Genomic DNA, 7,543 nt, shown 5'->3' on the forward strand with positions numbered 1-7,543 from the left:
GCTTACTCTACCACAGAGACATTCCGCTACCAGAAGTATTTATTTGAGAAAATCTTGCACATATGAATCAAAAGATAAGAATAAGAATATTTCAGAGCATGTCACTTCTGTTGAGAAAAATCAGAAACAATCCCAGTGTTCATCAGTAGCAAAACAGAGCAATGATCCATGGTGTTGTCATTCAATAGAATACTACACAGCACTGAAAATGAATGAACCACAGGTAGTCATTGCCTGCTTGCTCTCAGATCTGTTCCTTGTCCTGCTGCAAACTACATTTGCTGGGTTCCCTTGCCAACTGCCTTCTGGTTAGGTTTGCATTCTGGCCAGTTGGATGCATGGGATGGAGGCTGAGGAATTAGAAAGGAGGGAATCCAGGGTATTTCTGCTTCTTTTTGTCTGAGCTGGTGGACTTCTTACAGCATAGGTCATATGTCTCCTGTTTACCACCAGACAATTCTTTTCTCCATAAATTCAGCTCCTGCTGTTGCTCCAGGTCTTGCCAGATGGCACAGCTCTGGGCTCAGGTTAAACTACCTCCTATGTCCTTCCAGCCTAGTGGTGGTGGTAGCTTTGTTCTGCTGCTAATAGCTGGCTTGCTTCACCATCCTCTGCTGGACTCTTTGGACCTTGTCTCCTCCATGAAATCAATGACTTGCACAGAATTTCTTTCGTTTCATACCCAGAATGGTATTTATTTTTCTGACTGGTCCTTAACTGATACATCTAACTGATACATCCACAGACACACAAGTGAACCTCAGAAACTTAAAAAAAGAGACACATTTCAGCAGAATACCAATAGTATCATTTCACTTACGTGAGTTTCATAGTTATGCAAACATAAAGTGGTTAGGGATACAAATGTGCTAAATTTAAAAACTGAGAAAATATGAGCAGTGGAGGTATAGTTTCTGAACCTTACTAAATTACCCATTAAAAAAAGGCAAGATGACAGGAAAGCAAAACCAAAACCCTGTGACAACGTCTACAACAAAGCAGGTCACGGCATATCCAGCTGAAGCGCCATGTACGATGCGAGTATATCTCAGAATCTACTGCCTGAAACATTTAAACACTGGTTCCCATCTCCTAGGCTTTCCCCAGAAGATATTCAGGCCTTGTTAATGCCACGATGCTTCCAAGTTTGCACAGTGGCCAGAGTGGCAGAGAAGGCCCCTGCGGGCCCTCCCCAGGGCCGAGCCGGAAAACGGGGTCAGGAGGCAAGGGGCGCGCACCTGCAGCTACGCCAGGGTCTGTCCTCTTCCTCTCCAATGTTCCTTATTCCCGATCCCAGGGAAGAAAGTTCAGATTGTTACTAATCAGCACTTTGTTAGCAGTAGGTTATAACCTAGACATTCTTTCATACTCGTGGAAATTCCTAGCTTAATGATAGATTTTCCCATGAATGCAATTTGAATTTTATTAAATGCTATTTCCGCATCTAATGAGAGAATCACACACATTTTCTCTTTTATTCTGGTAATGTAGTAAATTACATTAACTGATTTTTGAAAGTGAAACTTGAGTTGTTGGCATAAACTTCAGTTACGGTGTATCATAACTTTTATGTACTACTGGATTTGATTTTCGTATATTCTTAAGGGTTTTATTTCTGAGGAGTTTTACATTCATGAGGGATATTGGTTGATAGTTTCCTTGTAATAGCCTTGCTTGGTTTGGGTATGAACATTATGCTGGTCCTAGAGAATGTTTCGGGAAGTGTTCTTCTGTTTCCATTTTCTTATGTAAACTTGGTATTGTTTCCATCTTCAGCGCAGGTCAATTTAGCAGCGAAACCATCTGGACTGGCAGTTTTCTTTGTGCAAGATTTTAATTATGAATTAAATTTCCTTATAGATGAAGGGCTATTCAGATTTTCTCTTTTTTCTTGCATTCATTTTGGTCATTTGTGTCCCATAAACATTTCTTTAATGACACCCTACCAAATTTGATATGTTGTATTTCTTATTATCATTCAGTTCAAAATAGTTATCCTTGATTTTTTGTTTCTGAAGCAATGGGAACTTTTGAAGTATGTCTTAATTATCAAATATTTGAGGATTTCCCAAACATTTTGTTTATATCTAATTTTATTCCACTGTAGCCAGAAAATATTTTCTATATTATTTCAATGTTTAGAAATTGAATTTTTGTGTGTGTGTATGAGTTTATAATTCCCACGTTTTATTTAGTAATGTTCTACATGCTCTTGAAAAGAATGTATTGTTGAGTATTCTAAAATGTCAGCTAATTTAATTTGGTAATTGTGTTATTTAAAACTTTTGTATTGCTGTTGATTGTTTTTCTACATGTCTTAAAATCTCTAACTAAAATTGTGGATTTCTGTATTTCTTCCTTTAGTTCTGTCAGTTCTTGTTTCATTAAATCCTGTTATTTTGGTACCTACAGAGTTATGATTTGTATGTATTATTGATTAATTGACCCTTTAGTTATTGTGAAATGCCCCTCTTTATCTCTGGTAATGAGTCTTGCACTGATGTCTACTTTGTCTCTTATTAATATTCTAACTTAAGCTTTCTTAAGCTTACTCTTTGCTGTACATATTTTTCCCAATTTTTTGCTTTTATTCCATTGTAGTTTTATATTTAAAGTCTCTACCTTATAAATAGTATATAGTTTGGCCTTTTTTATGCAGTTGGACTGCATAAAATCCTTTTTTTAAAATCTGACTCCATTTACACTTAGTATAATCACAGATATTGTCTCTTAATTCTATAATATTATTATTTTTTATGTATTTCATAGATTCTTTATTCCATTTTTCTCATTTCCTGCCTTGTTTTAAATTAATTATTTCTTTGGATTCCATTTTATCACTGCTCTTGATTTGTTAGGCATTCCAATATATTTTCTTTCTAAAATTGTCTTTCTATGGTGGTTTATAACATGTAGCTTGAACATACTACAGTCTACCTTGAAATGATATTATGCCATTTTAAATATAAGAGCCTTACGATAGTACATTTCCCTTTACCTCTTTTGCAGTCTTTGTTCTCTTAATACATTTTACTCTTATATGCTATGATTTCAACAATATATTGTTATTATCAGTGCTTTCAGCATCAATTACCATTTTTTAGGTTGATAAATGAGAAAAATAAAAATATTTTACATTTAATCACATTTACCATTTCCACGGGTCATATTTTCTTGCATCTTTGCATGTTTCACAATGTTTTTTGTATGTCAGATATCATGATTTTAAAAAAAGTAGAGATTGGGGTAAATACTATTTACCCTCAGAAAAGGGCACATTTATTCTTCTGTCAGGCACTAGTATGGAAGTGTGAGTAAATTCCATCTGATGTTAAGCCAGATTGGTGCTCTGTTATAGCTTTCATTAGGCTCAGTTCACCGCTGGCTCCAAATATTTTCAGGATGGCAAGGACTTCTCCGCCAAGGAGGACTTGGCCTCCGTGCATTAACGATTTCAATATCCTTTAAGGTCACTGCCCAGCTGCCTGCTTTCAGAACCCTTGGGCACCTCTCTCACCTTAACAGCCTAGCTCTCAGCTTTTTGAGTCACTGAGGCCTTCGCTTTACTCCTCAGTCCCTCGTCTGGTTTTGTGCATTTCTGGAAGATCTTTCTCTCTCTCTGTGTACCCCCCCCACCCACTCTCCCCATCTTCTTGCCCAGAGTCAAACCTTTGACAGTCTCTGAAATGTACTTTGTGATGGCCAGAGTACCTTGGAGCAATTTCTCTTGGTTTTGCTGCTCTGCTGCTTGCATTCGGTGGTTCCCGGTTCCCACCTCCCACTTGATGAAAACTTGAAGTGCCCCCAGGGGAGTTTCTCCCTCAGCTCTCCTGCCCTGCTTGCAGCCTTCAGTGTAATCCACCACCACGTTTGACTTGGAGAGGGTGCTGTGAGGCTTGTGGAGGACATCCCTGCCTTCCTCCCACTCTCCTGCCTCGCCTCTGCCTTCAGCACACTCCCTACCCACTTGGGAAAGTCATCGCAAGTAGATGTAGGTTCACTCCGGCCAGGGGTCTTCAGGACACTAATTCACCATTCGAGCTCATACCCAGCCATCAAGATTTCTCTTTGTCTGTATCTACAGTGGATTCTTCTCCCTCCCCTCCCCTCACCAGCAATAAAGACAGCCGTTAAGTCTAATTTTTCCTAAGAATAGTTTCCAGTTTCTTTAATTTTTAGCTCATTTAACATTTTTGCATCCTTAACTCTCTGATGGGTTTTTTTTTAAACTATGTTTTTATGGATTATCTTGCTTATTCTTGTTGCTAGGATCTTGTAGTTTTCTATATGCTAACTGGTAGCACAAGTTTGAATGTAATGAACACATTTTGAAGGGTCATGGAGCTGTGACCTCTTCCTAGGTGTTCTCACACATGATTTTCAAAGTTCTACTGAGCCACCAAATATAGATTTTTGTCTAAGTTGATCCAGGAGGTTCCTATTTGACAAAATTAAACTTGATTTTATCAATAGGAATTTGAGAATAAAAGACGAGGCAAAGGAAAAAGGAAGAGAATGAGTAGTATTTATTATGTGCCTTCTGTAAGCCACGCACTGTGTCAGACACTTTTATGCTATTATCTCTCTTAATACTCATCACAACTTTATAAGACAGACAATTAGTATTATCTCCATGTTACAGGTGGGAAAATGAGGTCTCAGATATTAAATTGTCTGTGGTCGCCCAGAGTGTAACTAGATGTGACAGCATCTAAGCCCAGTTCTCCATGATCTCCAATCTTGTGCTTTCTTTCTGAGCATATTACACACTTGAGACAAGAATGATGGGGGTCGCAGGAAGGGCATCGTATAGGCAGTAAGTAGTGGGAGACCAGCTGGGAGCAGTAAGACAGGGTCAGATCAAGTGAGCCTTGATTCTCAGTGTAGAGGTTTGAAACTGACCTCAAAGGCAACTGGTATTATTTCAGAGTCCCGGATCATGAGGGGATATGAGAAAAGTCTTTCTGGAAACACTGGCAGAGACAAGGGCTGGTTGACTTATTCTCCCCATAGTGCGCCGATTTAAAGCCAAATGAAAACATAATTGAGTAATAACTATGTGCTTGCTTTGCAAATGCCGCTTAGAGGCACATCCTCTCACCTCCCCTTCCAACTGGAGTGCACCCTGGGGTTGCCCCTGCATAGGATTCTAGAGCTGTCACCGGACAGACGGGGAGGGACCAGAGCTGTGCAGCGAGGCCAGAAACTGGGCAAGAGAGCTTCCCACTGGGCTTTATGAGTGTGGTAATATAAGGCATGTAATTTCCTTGAAATCAAGTGCAGAAGTTATAGCCTCTATTTTATATACATGCTGGGTTTAAAATTTGCTTTCACATATTCCTAAATTGTGTGTTGTTTCTCATGTAGTTGAAACCAAAGAGGCAAAGTCCTAAAACTTTAAAAGATTTTGTTTCCACACCATAAAAATCTTAGTCAACATGTTTCCTTATGCTCATGGGGAGTGAATGAAGTTGCTTATTAATATATCTGTAGCACGCTTTAAACTTGGGAGCCCCTCCTTTAACTACCTCTGAGCAACCAAAGCTCTCACCGACATTGTGCTACCTTAAAGTTCTATGTGCCCTGTGGGAAAATAGACGCGCTTGCCCGCTCTGTGTTTAGAGGGCCCCATAAACAGTGTGTGGAGTCTGCTTATGTTACTGTCTGCTCGCCGACGTCGGTCCCCTCGCTGGCTTCCTCCAACAAGACTGCTTTACATGAATGTTTGCCAGAACATTTGACAAGCTTTGGTGATGCCGTGGGAATTAGGCTCAGTTTCTTTATTTTCCAGCCTCTCTGGTGGAGATTTCTCAGAATCCAGGCAAGCCTCAGATTTGGAAAATTGTAGGAGCTTAGCTGGAAGGAAGCGAGCATGGGAAAGAGCAGTGAATTCCTTCTCTACAGGGCCTATTTATTCTCATGTGCTGTGAGAGGCAACCAGCGGCCAGGGTGCACTCGGGCGCCCTTCTGGACTTAGGGCTGCGTGAGTCAGCATAGTTTCAGCATGTTTCTCATCTTCAGTACACTTACTTAATTGGTTGTCAGAGAAGCCATGATAGAATTAATATTCAAGCAAAGCTTTGGATTAGTAACCAGATAAAAGCCACATGGCTCCCTTGCTGTTCTGCCGAGGGGTGATCAGCGTTTTATACAATAGCCAGATGTCCAGCTTTGAAAGCATGTTACTCACAAAGAACAAACTCGGCTTGGTTTTCCTGAGGGAGCAAACGATGGGTCAGATCTGTCCGTTTCACTGGTGCCGGAGACCGGAAGAGCAGGACGCAGAGACCACAGTGTGGAGGCCGGGTATCAAATCAATAACCTAAGTTCCTACCTGGAGAAACTAGTAAAAGAAGGACATAATAAATCCAAAGCAAGCAGAAAAAAGAAAACAATACAGATAAGAACGGAAATCAACGAAATTGAAAATGGGAAAACAGAGGAAAATCAATGAAACAAAATATGGTTATTTTGGAAAATATCAATAAAATTGATATACCTCTAGCAAGACTGACAAAAATTACCAATATCAAGAATAAAATAGGGGATATCACTACATAATCAGTAGCCATTGAAAAGATAATAAGGGAATAACCTTGTGCTCATAAATTCAATAACTTAGAAGAAAGGAACTAATCCTCCAAAACCATTAACTACCAACATTTAATGAAGATTAAATAGGCCATCTGAATAGCCCTAAGACCAGTAAAGTCCTATCAAAATTTGTATTTTAAAAGCTCTCAAAATAAGTTTCTAGGCCCAAATGGTTTCAGTGGAGAATCTACTAAACATCTAAACAAGACTTAATTCTAGTTTACAATATAAAACATTAAACTTTCAGAAAAAAATAGGAGAAAATTTTAGGATCTAGGGCTGGGCAAAGAAGTTCTAGACTTGACATCAAATGCATGACACATAAAAGAAAAATTGATCAATTGGACTTAATCAGAATGTAAAACTTTTGCTCTGTGAAACCCATGTGAAGAGGATGAAAAAATAAGCCTCAGGTGAGGAAAATATCTTTTCAAATCACAAAAACTAATACCTAGCATATGCATATAACTTTCAAAACCTTACACTAAGAATAAAACAATTTAATTAGACAATGGGCAAAAAACATAAAGAGATGTTTCACTGAAGATGGTATACAGACAGCAAATTAAGTACACGAAAAGGTGTTCAATAATCATTACTTATCAGTGAAGGGCAAATGAAGACTTCAGTGAGATATCACCCCATACCTTTCAAAATGACTAAAACAAATTATAGTGACAACACCAAATGCTGGTGATGATGCAGAGAAATTCCGATATAGCTGGTAGGAATATAAAATAATACAGCCACTCTAGAAAATAATTGGGTGGTTTCTTATAAAACCACACGACACATGGGCTCATTCCTATGTGCATGTGTCCTCTTAGTTATTGCCATATTGAAATTTGTTTTGAGGGGCAATTGGAGCAAAAGGCGTCATGTGTAAAAATAAATAAGCATGCAGTTGCCATACAGGACAGCAATCGAACCCCTCGGTACTTATCCCAGA

Source organism: Pteronotus mesoamericanus, unplaced genomic scaffold (assembly GCF_021234165.1).
Source record: "Pteronotus mesoamericanus isolate MK-2021 breed Mesoamerican mustached bat unplaced genomic scaffold, CSHL_Meso_final contig_220, whole genome shotgun sequence".
NCBI classification, from domain to species: domain Eukaryota; kingdom Metazoa; phylum Chordata; class Mammalia; order Chiroptera; family Mormoopidae; genus Pteronotus; species Pteronotus mesoamericanus.